This window comes from Ornithorhynchus anatinus, chromosome 3, assembly GCF_004115215.2.
Source record: "Ornithorhynchus anatinus isolate Pmale09 chromosome 3, mOrnAna1.pri.v4, whole genome shotgun sequence".
NCBI lineage: Eukaryota > Metazoa > Chordata > Mammalia > Monotremata > Ornithorhynchidae > Ornithorhynchus > Ornithorhynchus anatinus.
Genome location: NC_041730.1, coordinates 58,390,310 through 58,413,468, shown reverse-complemented (window position 1 = coordinate 58,413,468; position 23,159 = coordinate 58,390,310). Strand labels below are relative to the sequence as shown.

At 42.3% G+C, this 23,159-nt stretch overlaps 1 long non-coding RNA gene across 1 annotated transcript; it reads left to right on the top strand.

The window, feature by feature from the left end:
- Positions 1–3,108: 3,108 nt before the first annotated feature.
- On the top strand, positions 3,109–20,890 carry LOC114810056. The gene is made up of 2 exons (XR_003757784.2): positions 3,109–3,297; positions 20,654–20,890. It is a non-coding gene; the product is annotated as an uncharacterized LOC114810056 (long non-coding RNA).
- The last annotated feature ends 2,269 nt before the right edge of the window (positions 20,891–23,159 follow it).

Below are 23,159 nucleotides of genomic sequence, written 5' to 3'. Positions count from 1 at the left end.
CAAACGTTTAGTACAGTAAGGGCTCAATTAATACGACTGAGTGAATGAATGAATGTTCATCACACATATGCAGAATATCGGAGTGAGTTGTGGGGGTGGACAGGGGATTGGGAAGCAGTGACTAGTCAGCACATTGCTAAGTCTGCCCTGCTAAACCTGAGGCCCTATAACTGCAGTCCCATGACCCCCAAGTTAATATGTCTGTGGTGGAGAGGATGGCTGTAGGCTCAGAAATGAAGATTGCTGAATTTACAATGAGGAGTCCATAATAATAATAATTATTATGAATAATAACTGTGGTATCTGTTAGGGGTCAGGTACTGTATTACATAGTTGGGTAAATTCAAGTTAATTGGGTTGGACACAATCCCTGTCCCCCATAGAGTTCACAATCAGTCCCCATTTTACAGATGGTACCTGAGGCCCAGAGAAGTTAAGTAAATAGCCCAGCTCACACAGCAGATAGGTGGAAGAGCAGGGATTAGAAGCCAGGTTTTCTGACTCCCAGGCCCATTCACTTTCCACTAGACCATGCTGCTTCTCGTGGCCATATTGGGCCATGAGCCAAACTGGAAATCTGTGTTTTTAAAAGGCATTAAGTATCTTGGTTCCCTGATACACAGACATACATTTGAACAAGTATGTGGGAAAGCAGAAGAAATTTCAGGAGAGAGTAAGAAAGATAGCCAAAGAGGAAGAAAGAAATGAGCAGGCCCAAATCTGCTCTAAGGTTTACACTGTTATTCTTTGAATTTTTTTTTTTTTTTTGGCAGAGTCAATGTCCATATGTTCAAAACTTCACAAATAGTGAGTGCCTGTAATCTGCTTCCGATTAAAAGCAATGCATTACTATCTTTGGTCCACATTAAATGAAGAGGGAAGCCAGAACCTTTAATATGCAGAAGTTTAAAAATAAATTTTTATTTGAAAATATTCTCCATTTTTGTGGCTTCAGATAGAATCAGGATCAGTCAGAGAAATTGCATCTTGCAATACCTCCCAGACTCCTTTCTTTTTTATTTAGAACTTTGTGTTGTTATGGTTTCATGTGGGCGTGACGATTGTTAATTGCTTGTCCATGCGAGTGGTCCTTTAAAATTCTCCCCAAGAGATTTATAATGGTTGGAAATTCTGTATGATGATTATCTATGTTTGAAATGAAGTCCTGCCCTGGCTGTGTGATGCCCTAAAACAAAGATGTAAGAGTAATGTAAAAAACAAAAGCCGGATGGGATGAGCTTCTCCAATTAATTCACTCACCGAAACAAAGGAACACATTGTATTTCTCGCCTGGATCCATGCAGGAAGAATGGTGGAAGCTGACTTCTTTAAAGCGACTGAGGAAGCTGAGATATTAGTGTTCAGAAAAAAAGCCTGCATGCAGTCAGAGAAGCCGCTCAGCTCTGAGGGTCCTGCCCAGGTGTCTGTCTGGAAATAAAGGCTGTGTGGGTTTATACAAAAGGGACTTTTGTATTTTAAATAATGATACAACAGATGTTCCATTACTTTACTTTAAAAAAAATTCAATGATTCAATGAAGTAGGACATCCTCTCTTTCTTTCTGTGTTACAATAGCCATAATTGAAGCATCTGAGTAGAATATTATTCTCTGTGTTTTGGATGCACTAATCAGGAATCCATTTCTCATAGACCCTTCTTTACAGCAAGCTGCGCTTCAATATTTTTCTGCATATACCTCCCTGACAAGCGAAAGACTAGGGGCTTTATTCATTTTATTGAGAGAGGGAGCACTGAGCTTCTGTTACTCCATTTTACTACCATGCTGATTTCTAGGTACTCCCAGTGAGGTACCCTGGTTATTAAGCTGTGAATATGCTAAATGAAGAAGAACAAGAGCTCCCATAGTTTTATACTCCAGGATTCAAAAGACCTGGATTTAGATCCCAGCTTCATCAGTTGCCTAGAGTGACTCAACTGACTTCTCTGTGCCTCAGTTTCCTGTAAAATGGGGATTTAATACATTAGTGTCATGTGGGATATACACTGTGTCTGACCTGAATAATTTGCATCTACCCCAGTGCTTAGGGGAGTGCTTGGCACAGAATAAGCCCTTCACAAAAAACATTAGTATTCATTTATTATTAAACATGGATACACCACCACGTGTTTTCCAAATCCACTCATTCAGAATGTAGTCCTATTTTTTCATGTTGCATTTCACACCATAGTGGACACACACACACACATACATGACAAATTGATGATGATGATAATGAAAATTAGTCCACTGAATCTGTACCTCATGCAAAATAAAGGACACAACAGTGGACAGATCCTTCTGGCATGAGGAAACAAAAAATGAGCTGGCTTTCCCCAGAGAAATCTGTCAAAAATTATTCTTTGGGTCATTCTCTGTCCACAACAGAGCTCAAAGTCTAGAGGGCGGGAGACAAGCATCAATACAAATAAATAAAAATTACAGATCTATACATAGGTGCAGTGGGGCTGGGGGGGCCCAGAGAGCAAAGGGAGCAAGGCAGGATGATGTATAAATGGTAGATAAGGAATAGTAGGGCTTAATCTGGAGAGGCCTCTTGAAGGAGTTGGGCCTTCAATAAGGCTTTGAAGAAGGGGAGAGTAATTGTCGTGTTTGAGGAGGGAGGGCGTCTCAGGCCAGAGGCAGGACATGGGTCAGAAGTAGGGGTCAAGACAGGCAAGATGGAGTGAGAGCACAGTGAGAAGGTTAGCACTAGAGAAGCAAAGTATGTGGGCTGCGTTGTACATAGGTGGATGAGGGGCGAGGGGAATTGGATACATATAACTATGGGTAAATATCCTTAAATAAGACAACCTCCTACTCCTTTCCAGAAAATAAAATATCAGGTTTTGCCTATACATGATTAAAATTAAAAAACAAAATGGAACTGTGTTCACCCATTCCTCTAAGCACAGGTGAAATTGATTTTCAAGGGAGCTGATTTTAAACCAGTGAAGGATGGTGAGTTGTAAGTGGCAAGCTGATACAAATTCCCACCACTTTGGTTGGGACCCAAGTTAGGGTGAGTCTTTCCTCTCCCCTCCCCCAGCCCTGTCACTTTAAACTCTGATTAGGTGTGTTTCCTTCAGCTGCAACTTCATCTCAGCTGATGAGGCTGAGCGAGGTAGCCAGCAGTCCCTTGAAGGTGAAATTTCAGAAGAGGAAATTATTTGATGGCATTTGGAAATTCCTCTGTGAAGGGCTGGGGTCTCTCCTTCACTAGCTAAACTTGGGGCTCTTAAGACCTCCTGAAAAGTCAGAGTGAAACTGAAGTTAAAATTTTCTGAAAGAATGAAAAGGTAAGATTTAGGAAGAAAAGAAACTGGGCATTTGTAGTGAATGCTGTACATTAGTGCTTGATGTCACTCAAAGGAGTATTTTTATCTCAATTTGTTGAACATTTTCATCGAGTGGATTATTCCCTCTCTCCCTAATGAGCACTCTTTACTTAGCTTTATATTCTCCCTCTTCTCTCACCCTTCTCTCTCTCTTCCTCAGTGTGTTGCCATCTCTTTGATTCATGAAGATATAGCAGTGGAAGTTTTGGCAGTTGTGCTAGTATTTTAACTGAATAGTTTGCATATTCAAATAGAATATAAAAACTGTAAAATGACTAAAGATAATTTTGGTAGTGGTTCAAATAATTGGACTTAAAGAAATAAATATGGTAAAAGTGTGTTAATCTGAGAATTTTTTGATGGAGGATATATTTTGATATAACACTCTATAGGGGCTCTAGAACAGTCTTGGTGTGAGGATTGGAAAGCTGGACTTCAGCCATTCTGGCTCTTGCTTTGGATCTGATCATCTTGTAAGTGACATCAGTTAAGGGGAGATAAAAAGAGAGCTGCTTGTTTTGAATACCTGTCCAAGTCTCAGAGTTAACATTCTATAAAAATTAAAAAATAGTATTAGACTTCACATATAACCTAACATTTTGTTTTCAGTCAGTCTCTGTTCAATTCTGGCTTATTTCTCTGCCATTCAAGATTTCCTCAAGGTAGCTTTATCCTGGCTTTTATAAGTCTCTTGCACTAATGTAGGGTCTAGACTGTGAAACCTGTGTGATAAAGGGCCTGTGTCTGATCTGATGGTGTTGTATCAATTCCAGTGCTTAGTACCATCCTTGGTACACAGAAATTGCTTAACAAGAACTATTAAGAACAAGGCAACAAGAAAGGTAGTTCTCTTACTTTCTGGTTCATTATTCCCCATTCACAGTTTTTTGACCTGGCAGGAAATAGGCAGTGTCTCCTACCCTCTTCTCTTGTAAATTTGTAATCAAGTGATTAACATTTCCAGGAAGTTCAATTTGGGTGCTTAATTGGGGGAAGAGCTCCTGTGTTGCTTAACTGAAGCAAATAGGTAATTCTTAATGGTTGAACATTAAACCATCCTCTCTAGGATCAACACTGGCCTTCTTTTTGACAAATCCAGTGACCACAACTCTATCCTTCTTCTCAACCTTCACTTCACTGATACTATCCTCTCCTGGTTATCTGGTTATCTCAATGGCAACCCATTCTTAATCATTTTTGTGGGCTCCTTCTCTGCCTTCCACCCGGTAACTGTGGGAGTCCCTCAAGGCCCAGCAGTTCTGTATATCCTTCTATTCTCCATTTACACCAGTCTCTTTGGGAACTTAATAGCTCCCATGGCTTCAATTAGCCTCGCTATGCAGATGAATCCCAAATGTCCCTATCCAGTCCTGACCTCTCTCTTCTAAGGCCTCACATTTCTCCCTTCCTTGCAGCCATCTTTTTTAGATCTCCTGCAAGCATCTCAAACTTAACATGGCCGAAACAGAACTCCTCATCTTCCCACCCAACCCCGGTCTTCCCTGCTGTGATTTTCCCATCACTATAGAAAGCACCACTGTCCTCTCTGTCTCACAAGTCTGTGACAGCATAATTCATGACTCATCTCTTATTCAACCCATATATTAAATCTAAAACCATATTCTGTCAGTTCTACCTTCATAAAATCATTAAAATCCACCCTATCCTCTCTATCCAAACTACCACGCTGATCCAAGCAATTATCATTTCCTGCCTTGACTACTGTAGCAACCTCCTCGTTGATCTTCCTGCCTCCCATCGCTCCCCACTCCAGTTGATATTTAATTCTGTGGCCTGAATTATTTCTCTAAAACAAATGTTCAGAACAAGTCTTCCCTCTCCTCAAGAACCTCAGTGGTTGTCCATCCATCTGTGCATCAAACAGAAACTCAATACCATTGTCTTTAAAACAGTCAATCACCTTGCTCCTTCTACTCCCTCTCCCTTCTGCCTCACTCTTGCATTTGGTTCTGCACTGCTTTTTTTCACCCCAACCTCAGTTCCACTGCATCTACATACATATCTGTAATTGTTTTATTTGTAAATACAAAACTGTTTTTTTGGTAAATGTACATGTGGAATTGTCTCTCTTTTCCCCTCTAGGAAATATGTCTACCAACTATGTTAAATTGTACTCTCCTAAGTGCTTAGAACAGTGCTCTGCACATCATAAGTGCTCAATAATTGATTTACTCAATGGTATTTACTGAGCACTTACCATGTGCTCTGCACATCATAAGTGCTCAATAATTGATTTACTCAATGGTATTTATTGAGCACTTACCATGTGCAGAGCACTGTACCAAGCACTGTGGAAAGAACAATGGATTTCCCTAACTCTGAGCTTCTCCTTCCTTCCTTTCCAACCTCCACAGTCCACCCTTCCCCAGGCAGGAAAGTGCTTCATCACCAGATTTGGGTGATTTGCCCCTTCCCTCCTAGTTGGTTAGCAAGACAGTGGTCAGCCTATTTCCTCACCAAGATTGGGGAATGGAGTGGACCAAGATGGGCAGAGGGATAGTCTTTTGTGGGAAAGGTGTTTACTTTCTAGGGGGTGACTTCAGACAGACTTGATTTCCCCGTCATAAAGATTACCACTGCCTGCTGGGTGCCAAGGTTTTGGCTGGTCACACTGATATTCCACTCCCAGTGCTAATCCAGTTTATGGCACAAATCCCAGTTCAGGCATAGAAAGGAGAGGGAGTAGGGGAAATGAGGATTTAGTCAGAGAAGGCTCTTGAAGGAGATGTGACTTTTAATAAGGCTTCAAAGGTGGGGAGAGTGGTGGTCTGTCATATATGAATGGGATAGGCGTTCCCGGCCAGAGGGAGGATGTGGGTGAGCGACCTAGATTTCTGGTCCCTCTATTGATCTCCACAAATGCCCCATTTGTTCACTGTCCTGATTACTCTCTGCAATCATCTCACAATCAATCACCAGTCAGCCCTTCAACATCTTGGTAAACATTCCTCTAAATGAACCCACTCCACAGCCTCTCTTAGTACCGTACCCACTTAACCCTGTGCACTGTCTGTGCACCGTACGGGCATATGATCTTTCAAATGTTCATCACACTAATATAATCATTCACTTGGTCTTTTGTTTTCCTTCTTTTGTGCTACACTAGATCCAGTAAAACCTGAAGCATTCCATGCACCTACACTGCCATTTAAAAACAATACATTACACGATATCCTGGCAGATGGCTTTGAAGGCTGGGTGACCTTCTAATTGTGGCTATGTTATAGAATTTAATACATTTTGCAATATCCTGCTAGATGGTCTGCCACAATGAAAATGCATTTTAAAATGACATTTCCAATCTACATATCTAGAATCCATTTGCTATGAATTTGTGGCATGTTTGCCTCAGAGAAGTTTGCAAACAAAAAGCAAAGACAGACAAAGAACATATGCTAAACAGATCCATTTTGTGTCTGGATATTCACTATTTGAGAGAGAGGAAACTGTGCAATCTGATTTTTTTTTATGATTATACTGTAGTCCAAATTGAAGTGTCTGTAGAAATGGATTGGCAAAGTTCCTTGGTTGTCAGTCATATCGCTTATTCTGCTTAAAATGAGATGAGGGCACTGATGGGAAGCAGCTGAAATTGTTTTGCACAGACACCTAAACAGATATGTGTATCCTGATTCAGTGGGGGAAGAGAGGGAGCAGCTTCTTTCCTCAGTGTCCATGAGGAAGGATGAGGAAGAAGAAGGAGCCCTCTCGAATCCTCGATTCCTTGCTCAGTTAATATCCTGGTCACATACTTTCTCCATTCACTTTAATTTTATGAGCAACTCCTACTTCTCATTCATTTCCAGGCACATTTGATCTGGGGTTTGAGGTCAGTCATTCCTGCCTTTGATGGGAGAGGCAGATTCTTGTTTTATCTCCAGGGGAGCTGGGCTCAGAAAATGACCCCGAGTTGTTTGTTGAGGAAGGAAACATGTCTAGCTATCCAAGTCCTCCTCTCAAAATGCATATTAGGGTTTTCTCCTCTTTACCTCACTCTCTTCCCACCTCTACCCACATGGAGATGAAAAGATATAAAAATTCAATGAGTTTGCATTAAGCAAAGGTTTAGGGAACAATTCCAAATCCCCACAATCACCTTCAACAAATTTTCCCCCAAAGCCCCATATACCTAGCTCAGCAAATGAGAATCATACTATTATAACCTTTTCTATTGTGCATGTTCAGAGGCAGTATGGTCTAATGGAAAGAGTAAAGGACTGGGAGTCTGCTTTGTGACCTTGGGCAAGTCACTTAACTTTTCAGGACCTCATTTTTCTCCTCTACAAATTGGAGATCAAATACCTCAGTCGATCAATCATATTTATTGAGCTCTTACTGTGTGCAGAGCACTGTACTAAGTACTTGGGTGAGCTCAGTATAACAGACATGTTCCCTGCCCACAATGAGCTTATAATCTAGAGAGGGAGAATACCTACTCTCCTTTCCTCTTCAATGGTAACCCTTGCATAGAACGACTGCTACTACAGCTGCCATTATTTCAAGAGCCAACATGATTGTTCTAGGCCATTTTGGAGACTCCATGGAATAGACTTTGGATCTGTATTTTTCGGGCACTGGATATTTACCCCACCTTCAGTCACACAGCACTTGTGTATATATCTGTAATTTATATTAATTTCCATCTCCACTTCTAGACTATAAACTTGTTGTGGGCTGGGACTGTCTACCAACTCTGTTGTATTGTGCTCTCACAAACACTTAGTACAGTGTTCTGCACAAAGGAAGCTCTCAGTAAATATTACTGCTCAACTGAATAGCCTGTAAGGGAGCTGCTAAGCCTGTGTGGTCTCCATTAATAATAATAATGTTGGTATTTGTTAAGCGCTTACTATGTGCCGAGCACTGTTCTAAGCGCTGGGGTGAACATAGGGGAATCAGGTTGTCCCACATGGGGCTCACAGTCTTAATCCCCATTTTACAGATGAGGGAACTGAGGCACAGAGAAGTTAAGTGACTTGCCCACAGTCACACAGCCGACAAGTGGCAGAGCTGGGATTCGAACTCATGAGCCCTGACTCCAAAGCCCATGCTCTTTCCACTGAGCCACGCTGCTTCTCACTTTACCCAGGTTGCAGTGGTGACGGGGCTAACTGAATAGGGATATGGTAAAGGAAACCAGTGAAAGTACTAGGAGAGTCACCCATATTCCTGTTCCTCCTCTTCCTCCCTCTCTTTTCCTGTTTTCCCATTATTTTTCTTTTTCCTTCTACTTCCTCTCCATCCTTCTCTGAACCACTCCCTCCTTCCATTTCTCCTCTCTTTCCTGTTCTTCTTCTTCTTGCTCACTCTTTTTCTCACTTCTTTCATTTCTCATATATGTACCAGCCTGCTTTTCTCTATGAAAACAGGCTATTTAGGCTCAATAATAATCACCACAGAGTATATTCTTTGAGTCATCAAGGAATCAACAATATTATCAAAATGGTCCTTTCTAAATGGCAAGTTCTCATCACAGCCCCACAAGTGGGATTGGTTTGTGTGGGCCATGGAATGAAATACTTGATGAAATTCCAAAATCATGGAGACATTTCAGTTGTCCTTGGCCTAAATGGTTTTAAAAGCATGGGATGATAGTTCATAGACTGCCCAAGGTATGACAGTTCTGAATCTTTTAAATTGGCATTTGGTCTCTTATAGTAATGGTGGTATTTGTGAAGTCCTTGGTGTAGTGGATAGAGCATGGGCCTGGGAGTCAGAAAGTCGTGGGTTCTAACCCCGGCTCTGCCATTTGCCTGCTGTATGACCTTGGGCAAATTACTCCCTTCCCTGAGCCTCATTTACCTCATCTGTAAAATGGGGATTGAGACTGTGAGCCCCACATGGAACAGGGACTGTGTCCAACCCAATTTGCTTGTATCCACCCCAGCACATAATACATGCCTGGCACATAGGAAGTGCTTAACACATACCAGAATTATTATTATTATTATTATTATTATTATTATTATTATGTGCCAAGCACTGCATGTAAACACTGATATAGATACAAAATATTCAGGCCAGACACAGTCACTGTCTCTCATTGGACACCCAATCTAAGTAGAAGGGAGAATAAGTATTTAATTCCATTTCTAGAATGAATAAACTGAGGTACAAAGAAGTTAAGTGACTTGTCCAAGGTGACCCAGTAGGCACATGACAAAGGTGGGAATAGACCACAGGTCTTTGACTACCAGGCTCATGCTCTTTCCACTAGGCCATAGCCTGACTACTAGAAAGTAGGCACTGAGTCCACCTGTTTTTAAATCAGTAACAAGCTCTCAATCTATCTGTGGCATTTATAAGCACTTACTGTGTGCAGAGCACTGTACTACTTGGGAGAGAACAATACAATAAAAGTGATAGACCTCCTTCCCTCCTTCCCTGCCTGCAAGAATCTCACAGTCTAGAGGGGGAGATAGATATTAAAATGAATAAATACACTCCTCATGTGCACCAAATAAACAGTCCTAGCATCTGAGATGACCTTCTTGATTTAAACCCTGGGAAACTATCAGCAACCAACTGAACAAAAAGGACTAAGCTGTCTGAAAACATCCTTCATCTCTGACATAAAAGTAAAATAGCTATCAGGGAAATTAGTAGCATCTAGCTGAGTTATTAATTCATTAGATTTTAAAAAATGAATTGTTTGATTTCAGGATGTGCTATTGGAGTGGCATATAGCAAAGCTACATCCCATTCAGAGAAAATGTTTAAATCTTAGGATGCTGTTTTCGTTTCATTTTGCTTTTGGTGGGATTGGATTAATAGGTATACATTTTTACCCTTTAACAACTGCTTTAGTTCCTTATGAAAATAATGTCCCATACCAAAAACTTCCAACTTCAAAGACCACTGACAGAAGAAATATGAGTTTTTATTTAAAAAAAGAAAAGCTTTTTCCATTATATTCCTAAAGTCCCAAAGTGAAAGAACTACAATACTTTAAAATTTCTAGGTAGTCAGGAAATAAATAGTGAGCTCCTCTAATTAATAACTATTAAAGCTGTTTGACTGATCATATCTTCTGGCTTGCAAAATCTCTTATGTGCAGGTGTGCATTAATGGATTCCATTAAATTCATATATTTCAACAGATAGTAATTTACGATCTTTTATAAGATCTGTCATGAAATGCAGTAGGAGATATAGGATTGTCTCAGTGCATTACATAGCAAATTGTACTCCTTTTCCCTCCAAAATGACTTGACTTTACAGACTAAATATGAATGTCAATGCATTGGGAAGTCACATTTTTGCAGATCGGTATCCAGGACTACGTGGAATAAGTATTTTATCACCGGCAAACTGGAGAGAGAGAGAAAGTGAATGGTATTCATAGTGGCTGGGGGGAAAATATGGGGGAGTTTTTTCCATTTCACTTAATACATAAAAGGAGAGAGATTGAGTGTTACTCAAGTTTAGGCATTGTAATGGCTTTTCCGAGAAGTTTATCACTCTCTTTTGTGGTGTGGATCTGCGGATGGATTTTACTGTCCCCACATGCTGAGGGCTGGAAGGAAGCATGAATCATTTTTAGTTGTTGGTGGGGAGAGGATAGGCATCTCACACACCTGGAAAGACTCAAGAGACCTTTCCATACCTTGAAGAAAGCATTTATTCCAATAGTTTGTGAATGTGTGGATGCTGAGCTCAGAACCAGCCCCACTTGCAAAGGAAAGCAACTCTAATGGACAAAGAAGATTCTCAGTATCCCTTCATCATAAAATAAATGACATCCATTTTCTAGACTTTTAGATAAGAATGCATAAGATCGTGAAGCCCTGGTGCATAGTAGCCCTTCTGCTTTATGCTCGGAAAGGCATCTCAACATTGAGAAGCAATGTATCCTAGTGGAAAGATCATGGGTCTGGAAGACAGAGGATCTGGATTCTAATCCCGGCTCTGAAACATCTGCTGTGTGACCTTAGGCAAGTCACTTAACTTCTCTAGGCCTCAGTTACCTCATCTCTAAAATGGAGAGTAAGACTGTGAGCCCTATGAGGGACAGGGAGACTGTGTCCAACCTGATTAACTTGTATCTACTCCAGCATTTAGTTTAGTGCCTGGCACATATAGTATAGTAAACTTAGTATAATTATTGTACTAAAAAAACCCCAAAAACCTAAACTTGAGCGAATATAAGAAAACCTTTGGCATGCTGCTATCGACAATGAGGACTAATTAAGATTATGGAGTGGATTTTGTCATTAGTATTAGAAATTCCACCAAAGGCAAGAACCTTGCTTCATTCTTTTCTAACAATTCCTATTCTAGTCCATTAGAATCTTCTGCATAATTATATAATAATGATAATATTTGATAAGCTTACTATACATTAAGAACTATTCCTTTCCATCCAAACTGCTACTTCATTAATCCAAACTCTTATTTTATCTTGCCTCGATTATTGCATCAGCTTCCTTTTTGACCTCTCTGCCTTCTGTCTCTTTCCACTCCAGCCCATATTTCACTCCACTGCCCAGATCATTTTTCTACCAAAACGATCATGTCCTTGTTTCTCCACTTCTTCAGAACCTCCAAAATTCCCCCACCCACCTCTGCATCGAACAGAAACTCCTTACCATAGCCTTTAAAACACTCAATTACCTTTCCCCTCCTATCTTCCCTCCCTGATTTCCTACTACATCCCAGACTGCATTCTTCTGTCCTCTAATGACAATCTACTTACTGTACCTTGATCTCATCTGTTTCACTGCTCACCTTTTGCTCATGTCCTGCCTTTCACCTGGAAGGCCCGCCCTCTTCACTTTCAAAAGACCATCACTCTCTCCACCTTCACCTTTTCTCCATCTCCATCACTCTCTTCACCTTATAAACACATCTGCTCGAAGAGATCTTCCCTAAGTCCTCAATTCCTCTTCTCCTACTCCCTTTTGCATCAGCTGTGAACTTGGATTTTCACTTTTTATTCACCCCTCCTCAGCCCCACAGCATTTATCAATATGTCCATAATTTTTTTCTATTAATGTATGTTTTCCCCTCTAGAGTGTTAGCTCATTATGGGCAGATAAGGTGTCTACCAACTCTGCGATACTGTACTCTCCCAAGCACTTAGTACTTGACACACAGTAAACACTCATTAAATATGATTGATTAATTGATATTAACCACTGGGAGAGATACAAGATAATCAAATTGGACATTGTCCCTGGCCCACATGGGACTCATAGTCTAAGGGGGAGGAAAACAGGAATTTAACCCCCATTTTTGAGATGAGCAAACAGAGGCATAGAGAAGCCAAATGATTTGCCCAGAATCATAGAGAAGGTAAGTGACAATTGGGATTAGAACCCAGGCCCTATGACTCCCAGACTCTTGCTCTTTTCTCTAGGCAATATTGATTGTCTTAAAATAAACTTTCATGATTATTATTATTATAACAGGACAACCAGTAAAGTGGTGGTGTTTACTGAAGGCCCACTGAATTTCTAACTACTGTTTTGACCACAAGGGAGAGTACAACACAGACAAGACCCATTCCCTGCCCTCAAGGAGTTATCAATTTGATGATTATCCTCCTATGCCTTTCAAGATCCATAAAATGTAATCAGTGATATTTATTAGTTGCTTACTGTGTGCCGAGCACTGTAGTACGCCTTTGGGAGAGTCCAATAGAGTTGGTATACATGTTTTCTGCCCACAGGGAGCTTACTATAATTATAAACATGTATAAAAATGTACATACATAAAATATTTCTTAAAGAGACTAGGAAGTCATCGGCTCCCACCAGTTGACAGAGAACAGAAGACAGTTCCAGACAAATAATCCATGGATCCCTCTTTCCTACACATGACACAGGGTGATCCATGTGTAGCAGGGTCATTCTGAAGCACGTAAAGACTATGCATGAGTTTGTTAGTCAAGACACAGTTCCTAGGTCTAGCATTCATTTGCATCACTTATGTCATTTAGGAAAGCTCAGCACTGCACTGTACAACTGGGTCTAGAATGAGGCAGATGTGAAGGGGCTTCTTCATCCCGGCCCACAGTGCCACAAGGATAGTCCCTTAGCAGCAAAGAGATCAACTGACCAATCAATCTTATTCACTGAGCCCTTACTTTGTGCAGAGAATTGTTCCAAGTGATTATACTATACTAAGCACTTAAGGAGATGAGAGTAGTCCTCAAGATGAGGCTGCATCTTGGCAGAGAATTTACCTATTGGCTGCCTGAGTGAACTCTAGGTGCCTGGGAGAGGCAGCATGGCCTAGTGGATAGAGCCCTGGCCTGAGAGTCAGAGAGCCTGGGTTTTAATCCCAGTTTTGCCGCTTGTCTGCTGAGTGACCTTGGGCAAGTTACTTCACTTCTCTGTGCCTCAGTTACATAATAATGATTTTTTTAAGCACTTAATATATGCCAAGCACTGGGGTAGATACAAGGTTATGAGGTTGGACACAGTCCCTGTCCCACATGGTGCTCACTGTCTTAATCTCCATTTTACAGTTGAGGTAACTGAGACACAGTGAAGTGACTTGCCCAAGGTCACACATCAGTAGAGAAGTAACATGGCCTAGTGGATAGAGCACAGGACTAGGAGTCAGAGGTTCGTGGGTTTGAATCCCTGCTCCATTACTTGACTGTTGTGTGACCGTGGGTAAATCACTTTATTCATTCAATAGTATTTATTGAGCGCTTACTATGTGCAGAGCACTGTACTAAGCGCTTGGAATGAACAAGTCGGCAACAGAGACAGTCCCTGCCGTTTGACGGGCTTACAGTCTAATCGGGGGAGATGGACAGATAAGAACAATGGCAATAAATAGAGTCAAGGGGAAGAACATCTCGTAAAAACAATGGCAACTAAATAGAATCAAGGCGATGTACATTTCATTAACAAAATAAATAGGGTAATAAATATATACAGTTGATCAGACGAGTACAGTGCTGAGGGGATGGGAAGGGAGAGGGGGAGGAGCAGAGGGAAATGGGGGGAAAAGAGGGTTAAGCTGCAGAGAGGTGAAGGGGGGTGGTAGAGGGAGTAGAGGGAGAAGAGGAGCTCAGTCTGGGAAGGCCTCTTGGAAGAGGTGAGTTTTAAGTAGGGTTTTGAAGAGGGGAAGAGAATCAGTTTGGCGGAAGTGAGGAGGGAGGGCGTTCCAGGACCGCGGGAGGACATGGCCCAGGGGTCGACGGCGGGATAGGCGAGACCAAGGGACGGTGAGGAGGTGGGCGGCGGAGGAGCGGAGCGTGCGGGGTGGGCGGTAGAAAGAGAGAAGGGAGGAGAGGTAGGAAGGGGCAAGGTGATGTAGAGCCTTGAAGCCTAGAGTGAGGAGTTTTTGTTTGGAGCGGAGGTTGATAGGCAACCACTGGAGTTGTTTAAGAAGGGGAGTGACATGCCCAGATCGTTTCTGCAGGAAGATGAGCCGGGCAGCGGAGTGAAGAATAGACTGGAGCGGGACGAGAGAGGAGGAAGGGAGATCAGAGAGAAGGCTGACACAGTAGCAGTAGTCTAGCCGGGATATAACGAGAGCCCGTAGCAGTAAGGTAGCCGTTTGGGTGGAGAGGAAAGGGTGGATCTTGGCGATATTGTAAAGGTGAAACCGGCAGGTCTTGGTAACGGATAGGATGTGTGGGGTGAACGAGAGGGACGAGTCAAGGATGACACCGAGATTGCGGGCCTGAGAGACGGGAAGGATGGTCGTGCCATCTACAGTGATAGGGAAGTCTGGGAGAGGACCCGGTTCGGGAGGGAAGATGAGGAGCTCAGTCTTGCTCATGTTGAGTTTTAGGTGGCGGGCCGACATCCAGGTGGAGACATCCTGGAGGCAGGAGGAGATGAGAGCCTGAAGGGAGGGGGAGAGGACAGGGGCGGAGATGTAGATCTGCGTGTCATCTGCGTAGCGATGGTAGTCAAAGCCGTGAGAGCGAATGAGTTCATCGAGGGAGTGAGTGTAAATGGAGAACAGAAGGGGGCCAAGAACTGACCCTTGAGGAACTCCAACAGTTAAAGGATGGGAGGGGGAGGAGGCGCCGCGAAGGAGACCGAGAATGACCGGCCAGAGAGATAAGAGGAGAACCAGGAGAGGACGGAGTCCGTGAAGCCAAGGTGAGATAAGGTATGGAGGAGGAGGGAATGGTCGACAGTGTCAAAGGCAGCAGAGAGGTCAAGGAGGATTAGAATGGAGTAGGAGCCATTGGATTTGGCAAGAAGGAGGTCACGGGTGACCTTAGAGAGAGCAGTCTCGGTAGAGTGGAGGGGACGGAAGCCAGATTGGAGGGGGTCTAGGAGAGAATGGGAGTTAAGGAATTCTAAGCATCGATTGTAGACGACTCGTTCTAGGATTTTGGAAAGGAAGCGTAGTAGGGAGATAGGGTGATAACTGGAGGGGGAAGTGGGGTCAAGAGCGGGTTTTTTTAGGATGGGGGAGACGTGGGCATGTTTGAAGGCAGAGGGGAAGGAGCCCTTGGAGATTGAGTGGTTAAAAATAGAAGTTAAGGAAGGGAGGAGGGCAGGGGCGATGGTTTTAAGAAGGTGAGAGGGAATGGGGTCCGAGGCGCAGGTGGAGGGGGTGGCACTTGCGAGGAGGGAAGAGATCTCCTCTGAGGATACTTCTGTATGGTTCAGTTACCTCATCTGTAAAATGGGGATTGAGACTGTGAGCGCTGCATAGGATAAGGGCTGTGTCCAATCCTATTTGCTTGTATCCACCCCAGCATTTAGTGCAGTGCCTGGCACATAGTAAGAGCTTAACAAATAGCACAGTCATTGTTATTATTACAGCATACAAGTGGTGCAGCTGCGATTAGGACCCAACTCTTTCTGGTTCCCAGGCCCATGCCCTACCCATTTACATCACACTGCTTCTCATCTGTAGAATGGGGATTAAGACGCAAATCCCTTGTGGGACGTGGACTGTGCCCAATCTAATAATAATAATAATGTTGGTATTTGTTAAGCGCTTACTATGTGCAGAGCACTGTTCAATCTGATTAGCTATTATCTACACCACCACTTACTACAGTGCCTGGCACATAGTAAGTGGTTAACAAGCACCATGAACAAAAGGGGGAAAAAACCCTCATTTCAGATGGAAAGTTGAAATGACTTTGGGGCATCATTCTGAGGGTGATGGGAATTTCATGGTTGAATTTAGCCTTTGCTTTTCTCTAAACAATTAAATGGAGAGTGTTTTTCCTTTTTGCATCCACTGGTCCCCTTTCCATACCTCAAAAGTGCCCTTTCTTTATCTTCCCTAACTCCATTCAACTCTTACCATTGCAATTCACAACAAAGAGGCATTCTTGGATGAAGAAACTCACTTGGATATCATTCTCTCCATAGCAGAACAGACAGCTGTTTCACGATTACCCATTTTCCTCCCTACTCTAAACTCAATGAAGGATGAGGATTTTGTCTGATCCCATTATCATATGTCTACCCTAGTGCTTAGTTCAGTGCCTGGCAAACAGTAAGCACTTTAGAAATACCATAGTTATCAATTATTATTATAATTGATTAAGCAAGGTCAACTTTCATTCTGCTTGAGGGGGGGAGATTTGTGAGAAACAGCCATGTGTATGAGGATTGGATCAAACTGTAAGCCAAATTTATTGAGATGTGATGAGCTTTAAATTAAACTAATAGGAAGAGTTCCTAAACTCTAGATGACCTAATACTACCTGTATAAGGAGGCTGACCTCTACCCTTCTCTGCTTGTCCTTGCTCAAATTAGTTCTGTTCGTGCCTTCCTCAGTTTCTTTCTGTCTCTCTCTTTCTCCTTCAGGTACCCTTTCTTTGTCTTAAAAAAAACAAAACTCAGCTGTCCTATCTACAGAAGGATGACTTGAACTAAAAGGATGAGAAATAGAGATAAAAAGTGAGGAGGAGAGAGTAATACAGAAAAAGGGAAAAATGAGAGAAACAGTGAGAGAGACACTCTCTCTCTCTTTCTGTCTCTCTCTCTCTCTCTCTGTCTCCAGATTTTTTTTTACTCAAATAACAGTCTTCAGGCCTTTCTTTAGAAGCTTAGATCTTTGAGGAACTGTCCTTGAGTGGAGTGAGTTTAGAAATGGGTGTCTGTTAGGTGATATTTTAATCATATGGGCAGAACAAGCAGGATAATTTGTCTTCCTTGCTGAGTCATATCCACTTTAGAATCAGCAAATGAGAGGTAAAATGTATTCATTATTTAAAAATGGTTCTTAACTTGAGTTATTTGTAAGGAAAAGGCCAGTAAAGGTATTTTTTCTCTTCTTTAAATTTAACTGAATACATGCTGCAGAGGAGGGTTTGCATCCATGGGAGGGATAGGGTGTGTTCTGAATTCCCTACACAACCACCATCCCATGCTTGTGGAGGAAGGGAGGAAGTGGCAAAAGAGAGAAGGATCACTGGCACTTGACATCGCAGAAAAAAGAAGGGAATTAGGCTTGAACTGGATTTTGCTCCTGCCCCTCATCAAACTCTTGTGGACCTTGCTCCTCTGATGTCAAAAGTAAGATTAGAACAGGAAGGAAATGGAAGGATATTGAAAATGGAATGACTGGGCATATATTTTCCAAGTTCTGAAACAGAATCCCACCAACTAACATGTGCATATTCTTGCTGAGAAATCCCCTGAAAATTATTTGGAATAATAATGATAATTATAATGATAATAATGGTTTTTGTTAAATGCTTACTACGGGCCAAGTACTGAACTAAGTTCTGGGGTAGATGTAAGATAATCAGGTCCCACATAGGATTTATGGACTGAGGAAGAGGGAGAACAGATATTGAATCCCCATTTTGCAAATGAGAGAATTAAGGCACAGAGAAGTTAAGTGACTTACTCAAGGTCACACAGCAGACAAATGACAGAGAACCCAGGTCCTCTGATTCCCAGGCCCAAACTCTTTCCAGTAAGCCACACTATTTGTCTGATTATCACAAAATCTGATTATCACACAACAATGTGCAGACCCCAGAATATGTATGAGCCTGGGCAAATAGCTAGATCATTTTCACATAACACCCAACAGAGAAGGATTGAGAGATTCAGCACACAGTCAGCTAATAAACACCATCACTACTACTTTACAAGTAAATTTTCACCAGGTGACCAAGCCTATGTTTAATAATAATGGCATTTGATAAGTGCTTACTATGTGCCAAGCACTATTCTAAGAGCGGGGGAGATACAAGGTTATCAGGTTGTCCCAGGAGAGGCTCACATTCTTAATACCCATTTTACAGATGAAATAACTGAGGCACAGAGAAGTTAAGTGACTTGCCCAAAGTCACACTGCTGTCAAGTGGTAAAGTCAGAATTAGAACCCGCGACCTCTGATTCCCAAATCCGTGCTCTTTCCACTAAGCCACATATGCAACATGTAATGGAGAGTTGAAACAATTATTCAGATAATTCAGGCACAAAATCTAAGTTTGAGTTACAAAAGAGATTTGGGAAACTGTATTATCCTGATTGCCTGCATACCTTCATCAGATTTACTAGATAATTGCCAATTCTTTTCTTTGCCTAAAAAATGTGGATTTAATGATGACTGATGACAGTAGGATACAAAAAATATCCAAGTGTTAAGGTCAAAGGAAAAGTTCTTGGAGGTGATGCCATGAAAAAACAAGGAGGGGAAAACCAATGAAATTTAAATTAACAGTTTCAGTTGAAAAGCTGGGAGGAAAACAACCAAATAAAAGACTACACCCATACAGGGCATCTGTTTTAACTGTGCAATACTTTCTCAGGGGGTACTCCATTTCTGGAGATGTTTAAAGCTAGAATAGACATGGCAAGGGAAAATATACTGTAAGGAACGATTCTGGTTTAATAGCAGAGTGGACTCATCGTCTTAATGGATCATCCCCTTCTTTGTCTTTTGTGATATGAGATCTGATGAGATCTTGGCCTGAGGCACTAGAGCTGTCTCTGTGTAGATTGTCTCCTGATGCACTGAAGTAAATACTCGATGAAATGATTTAAAGAGAAATTTAGAATTACAGGGATGTGCCTTGGAAACTGCTTTTCTCCTGTGAACTATAAGAGGGCTTGTCAGGAAAGTCAGAGAAAGCAGGTGTGCTGAAAATTACTTTCAAACAAAAGAGACAGTAGGAGGCACGCATATGCCAGAAATTCTGGGCCCCATGAGACAGACAAGCCCTGTGTTTCAGAGCAAGCAGCTGTTGGGGCATCTGTGGACAGGTTGTTGTCACCAAAACTGAGGAGAGCAATTCCTTGAGAAGTAAGAGAGAGAGAGATAGGGGGACAAGTGGGAGAGAAAAAATGAGATATATAGAGAGAGTTGGTGGGTGTGTGTGTAAGTGTTTTTTTCTGCTATCAGGCCAACAGGGAAGGATTCAGGACTTTAGATTCGAAGGTGACTTGAGACTGGCTTTGGGAGATGCTGGAAGAGAAGTTTCTTGTTTCAGAAGATGAGTAGGAGATGAATGAGGTCCTCAGATTTTTGGACAAACTTTTTGTTTTAAGGAAGGCTGTCATGCCACTAGAAAGTAATGTTCAGTCACAGACACAAATGAGAGCAAATCCAGGTCATATTATTTAAAAAATTAATCCATACCAAGAGTTTTCTTTTCTATCACAGATAAGACTCTGATAGGACTGTCCATTGTCTTCATCATCATCGTCAACAACATCTCTATTCACTAATTCATATATTCAGGACTACTGATTGAACAATTACCATGTGCTGATTATTTTACTTGATGGTTGGGAGAGCACAATACATGCAAAAGCAATACTCCTGCCCTTTGGGAGCTTATGACCCAATGGGGGAAATAGACAGGCATAAATTGTACATGAACAGTGGGAGCAACTGTTTGAGCAAATATCATTCAATCAATCAGTGGTATTTATTGTTTCCTGTGTGTAAAGCATTTTATTAAGCACTTGGTAGAGCACAATACAACAGATTTGGTAGATATGTTCCCTGCCCACAAGGAGCAGGGTAAGGTATAAAATATATAGTCACATTTGATGATAGAAGTATAGAACTATGGAGTAAATGAATAAATATTGAATGCCTGTGTGAGAATTCTATACATAAATCATGGGGAAATACAATTAAAAAAAAAGAAATACCTACCAACAAGCTTACAATATAATAATAATATTATTATGGTGCCTATTAAGCCCTTACTATGCACCTTGCTCTATGTTATACGCAAGACAATCAGATCAGACAAAGACTATGTCCCATACAGTCTAAGAGGTGCCCTGTTTTACAGATGACTAAACCAATTTGGAGAGGTTAAGTGATTTGCCTAAAGTTCTAGTTCCTGGTCGCCTGACTCCCTGCTCTGTGTTCTTTCCACTAGGCCTAGCTGTCTCCCTAAAGAAGAACAATCAGACATTAATCGCCAAATGCCAATGGAGTTTATCATAGCCCCAGCAGAGTCTTCTTTACATCTAGCTGTAACCTCCCCCACCACTAATGCAAAGTGGGTTGAATTTCTGGAGGCAAGCCGAATATACGAAGGAAGAGAAATTAGAGAGATTGAAGCAATAAAAATGAAAATGAGCATGAAGTAATTAAATAAATTGACAAACAGGTATGCTGATGCAGTTTCCTGTTGAGGCCAAAAGATGTCACAATACTGAGACTTCAGGACCAAGAATCTGCAGGAAAGACTGTATTGTAGTGAAAATGGTAATCTTAGTACCATTCACACTCTTGTTCCTGCCAGCCCTGGTCCCAGTGGGGCATGGGGACTGAAGAGTGAATAGACAGGCAGAAGAATCTTCTTCAGTTAGAAAGTGAGTTAGGTCATTGCCTCAGGGCATGATCCCAAAGGGGCATTGGCATTACCCCTCGAATGATGGCAGCAGAGTTGGGTAATCACACAGCAACCTTGGGGTGATGGTGTTAGTCGTGACAGGACTAGAACTCCAGTTCCTGTTATTCACCAGTTGTGGGATATAAGGCACTCTCAAGGTTTGTGGCTTCTCTGGAAGTCAGCAACAGTGTGGAACTGTGAGATGGCCCACCCTGGATAGGTTTTTGTCATGGGGTAGACCTCTACCTTCCCCCTCAAATCTAGCCCCGTGGCAGAGGCGATTCTGAAAAGCCTCCCATTCACGTGGTCATCTCATTTTCATGCAACCGTATCAGCCCAGGGTCCCCGCAACCTTATCAGCCCAGAGTCCCCGGATCACTTATCCGGGACTCTGATGACATTTCCAACAGGAAGGATTGTAGATGGAACTCCAGACATTCTGGAGTCAGGGGCACCTCACAGAGTTCCAGGCCTCCATCTCAGCTGGGTCTGGGTCTCTCTGGCTGCCAGGTTCATATGTTTGGCTGGATCAGTCCACCTCCCACCTGCCTTCTCCAACCCTGCCCCTCTCCCCCATCTCTTGGCCTAATGGCCTGGCCATGTACTTATTGGGAATATTGAAACAGGAGTGATCTCTCTAAAATCTTCCCTGCACCACTACAGTCCCTCCCTCCTCTTGCCCCTTCCTCTACTTTCCCATGCTTCCTAGCAAGATCATAAGAGGAAATCTCCTGTCTTTTCTCAAAATCTACCACTTCCACCTGTGCCTATGGACCCATCTCTCTGCACATTATCAAAACATGCCCCGATTCCAGACAGCCCTCTTCAACTTTTCACTCTCCAATGGCTTCTTCCCCAGTGCTATCAAACCTGTTCATGTATCTCTTAAAATTAAAAAAAACCCTCTTTACCCCTTACCTCCAGTTTTCAACCCATCTTCCTCTTACTATTCCTCTCCAAACCACTTGAGCAAGTTGTCCACACCCACTGTGTCTACTTTTTCTCCTCCACTTCCCTCCTTGACTATCTCCAATCTGGCTTCCACCTTCTTCGCTCCACCAAAACTGCTTTCTCAAAGGTCACCAATGAACTAATTCTTGGCAGATCCAATGGTCTCTACTCCATCCTAATCCTCCTTGACCTTTCAGCTGCCTTCCATACTATGGATTGCCTCCTTCTCCTGGAAACATTAACCAACCTTGGCTTCACTGACACCTTACTCTCCTGGTTTTCCTCCTATCTCTCTGGCTGCTCATTATCAGTCTCTTTCTCAGGTTCCTCCTCCACCTCCCAGACTGTGGAAGCCCCTCAGGCATCAGTTCTGGGTTCTCTTTGATTCTCCATCTCCAACCACTCCCTTGGAGAACTCGTTTGCTCCCATGGTGTCCACTACCATATCTATGTTGATGAAATCCAAAGCTACATTTCCTGTTCTGATGCAGTATTGTATTTCCTCCTGCCTTCAGAGCATGTATACTTGGATGTCGCCCTGACATCTCAAACATAACATGTCCATAACAGAACACCCAGGCAGCTGCAGCTGCTGCTGGAATAGGACAGGGAGGAGAATGATGTGTATTGAGTGATTTTCAAGTCCATAATTTGAGCAGCAGTATGAAAGATAGACTGAGGAAGGGCAGGCTGGAGGCAGGGAGATCAGTAAGTGTACTCTGAAGCTGTTAGGTGTGGTACCTGATCTACTGAATGGAAAACTGAGCTTTATGGTTTTCTGAGTTGGGAAAGAGCAGAAGACTCTTTGTCCTCCAGTTAATTGCAACCTGAGCCCTGGAAGGGCAGGAGAAAGGGGTTGTGGAAAGTAGGACCAAAAGCATGTGGGAGATTTTCACTTCTTCTATCTCAGAATTAGCCAGAGGAGAGAGTACTTACCTAACCTTCCTTTCCCCCAGCCCCCAACGCTGCTCTCCCGACATGACACTTCTCCAGCTATAAATCCTAGGTAGCTTGTACCCAGCAAACCTGATTCCCTACCTTAGCTCCACAGAGGCAAAGCACAATGAAAATGCAAAATGACAGTAATGCATACATT